Below are 2,953 nucleotides of genomic sequence, written 5' to 3'. Positions count from 1 at the left end.
GCAATTCAAAATCCCAGGAATGTAGGAGATTAAACAACCTGGTGGCCATCGACCTGGCCTATCCATCACCTGAACTATCCACCATCTAATGAATCTACAAGAGGCAGTGTCATGAAATGTGGACCAGCAATCATCTGGAACCCTCACCACCCTGTCCATGATCTTGTTTCTCTCCAAACTCTGAGAAAGAATATCGGTGTCTGCAACTGTGCTCACCCCAGTTTCATGAACTGTTTATTTCCATAACAACCGGGCTCTTGACCACCACAAACACCGACTAAACTATGAGCTAACTACAAAAAGTGCTGTTTGTGCTTGAGACTTCCAGCTTTGGATTTGCCCAAATATTGATTATTTTAGCATTGAACTTTATTTTGTTCTTTGTGTTATCTGTGTGTGTGCGCTGTCTTTACAGATGTGTTCTGCTGCTACAGGAAACAAATATTGTTGACTTCTCTGTACATATGATCATTAAACACTTTGGCTCTTGAGATTGGAGTACGTGACATCTTCCCGACAGCCATGGACGTTGAGAAGTCACCAGAAAGAAACGGATCGGGACATTTGTAGGAGCACAATGGACTGTTGTCTCCATGGTCAGAATATCATCTTCAACACGACAAGGGTTTGAGGTAAGAAGAAAATATTTTAAAAGCGATCTGATGGATGTCTTTATTACCGAATGGTTGGCTGGGCCCCAAATCCATTATTTAAATATAATGAATGGTGCATGTCCGTCCGTTTAATTTTCTAAGGCATGTCCTCCATGTCCAGATGTCAGATTAAATGATTCAAGATTTCCGAAATGCACTCGTCAATGGAAACTATTAATCTGAACATTGCGACTGCAGGCGACTGCTCGCGATTATTGGGATTGCGGTAAGATGATGCAGATTCTACCGGGCCTGTAGATTGCTCCCCGGCACTAACTGTCCACTCCACAGAACATAAATAATGGATATCATCACACATGATGACTAGTGCCCTTTCCGTGAGGCACTTTGTGCCCGGACAAAAGAGTTAACAGTAGATGTTTGTTCAATGAGTGTAATTAACGTCAGTCTACACGGAGTCCGGTTGTGTCACCGGAGATTTCCCAGTTCCCAATATAAACCATTCCTGTTGCTGGGATATGAGAGTGTTGGTGAGATCATCCCATCCGTCACCGACACAGAGTAGCAGCTCCACAGACGGAGAAACCAATTGGGAATCGGTGTACAATAAAGCGGGATGTTAAATGGATGTTTTGGAATCCGGGAATATTATAGAGTGAAGTGAATGTCACCGAGTGTAATCGGGGAACAGTGAGTGCGGTGTTACACAACTGGGTCGGTCTCTGAAAACGGTAGACTGGGATGTTACTGCCAAATAACATATAACCATATAACCATATAACAATTACAGCACGGAAACAGGCCATCTCGGCCCTACAAGTCCGTGCCGAACAACTTTTTTTCCCCTTAGTTCCACCTGCCTGCACTCATACCATAACCCTCCATTCCCTTCTCATCCATATGCCTATCCAATTTATTTTTAAATTTTACTTCGGAGTTATGCGAGTGACTACGTGAAGAGCCCTACCCAGTGCGCAGGTGCGGCATTATCGCCCAGCTGTGCACACGCGGCCCAGCGGGAGTCGGCGCTCCCGCAAACCAAGGAACGTTAGGTAAGTACCTACCTTAATCGGGCCTTGTGTTTTTTGCTCCAGGGGGAGCAAAGCAGCAGAGGAAGCGGCCCCCGTTCGACTCCAGCGAAGGAGCCGACAGTGGAGGGGGATAGGCGCAAACGGGACCGCACACGCTGCGGACCGCTGACAGGGAGCTGCGCTGATGCCGGTCCGCTGAACAGCTGTTCGGTTAACAGCAGCGGACCGGAGGGAAATTTAAAAACCCGACCGGCAGCCCTGCAGACTCCTGACAAGGAGAATCGCCGCCCGGGAACCGCTACAATGCCGCCTAAAAAACGGCAGGCAGCCTCTAACTACAGGTAAGACAAAACCTTACCAAAAATACAGGTTCTACAGGAATCAACTTCCTCCAACACTGGAACAGGCTGGAGACAGCAAAAAACAAGTATGTCTGTCTCCCCAAGCCAGAGGAGGTCATGGAGTTACAAAACCTCCAGGAAAACGAGGGGTCACTGGCTGAATGCCAAGGGAGCTGACACTCCTACCCCAGTGCTATTGCACTAGCCATCTCCCTTGTCGAGGGATTGATGCGACAACGGAGTTTGAGCTATGCCTCCTCCAATTTATAGCACACCCTTTTGCTCCCTCTAAGGAGGCCAGGGCTGGGCTGGCTTAAACGCTGGGCAGGCGGACGAGAACAGGAGTATGCCAGGGGAGCAGGATCAGGAAGAGCTGCTGGGTGTCGTGGGCCACTACATGGCTCCTCCACGCGACCATCTTCCCAACAAAGCCCTGCAGGAGAAGGCCTTTCTAGAGGTAAATCTGCAGGCAGCTGGGTCAGCAGACTCGCAGTCAAGAGCTAAAAGCAGCGAATTCTGAAGCTCCTAACACCGAAAATCACCGCCTTTGCTCGTTCCACGGATCATACTCACCTGGCAGGCGAGACGCCATGATCACCAAGGTGGTTCTCCCAGGATGAGGCTATCCCTTTGCACTTCGAGTGTGCTGACGCCTAAGATGTTCCCAAATTCGGGATACTCGACTGACATTTGTGCTTATAAGACCTGCCCTCAACCCCAAATATACGGGGCTATGCAAACCGCTGCAGCGGGAAGAGAGGCAGCTAAACCTGTGCGCCTCATGAGGGCAGGCCCTGGAACGAGCAGGACATCGCATCCAACACCCAGCTGGCAGCACCCCTCGGCATCCACCAGCAAATATCGAACAAGGACTGGTGAAAGCCTGGCGACCGCTACACATTACCCCCAAAGTTCTTTTTAGACAGGGGCCCAGAGCGGAGCCGTGGGAAAATGCGCCGCCCCACCG

At 49.6% G+C, this 2,953-nt stretch overlaps 1 pseudogene; it reads left to right on the top strand.

Moving 5' to 3' along the window:
• The first annotated feature begins 2,551 nt into the window (after positions 1-2,551).
• LOC129693973 (U1 spliceosomal RNA) lies at positions 2,552-2,695 on the top strand (annotated as a pseudogene).
• Positions 2,696-2,953: the final 258 nt, after the last annotated feature.

This window comes from Leucoraja erinacea, unplaced genomic scaffold (assembly GCF_028641065.1).
Source record: "Leucoraja erinacea ecotype New England unplaced genomic scaffold, Leri_hhj_1 Leri_510S, whole genome shotgun sequence".
NCBI classification, from domain to species: domain Eukaryota; kingdom Metazoa; phylum Chordata; class Chondrichthyes; order Rajiformes; family Rajidae; genus Leucoraja; species Leucoraja erinaceus.
The sequence above is the reverse complement of the archived record's forward strand: the minus strand, read 5'-3'. Positions and strand labels throughout refer to the sequence as shown.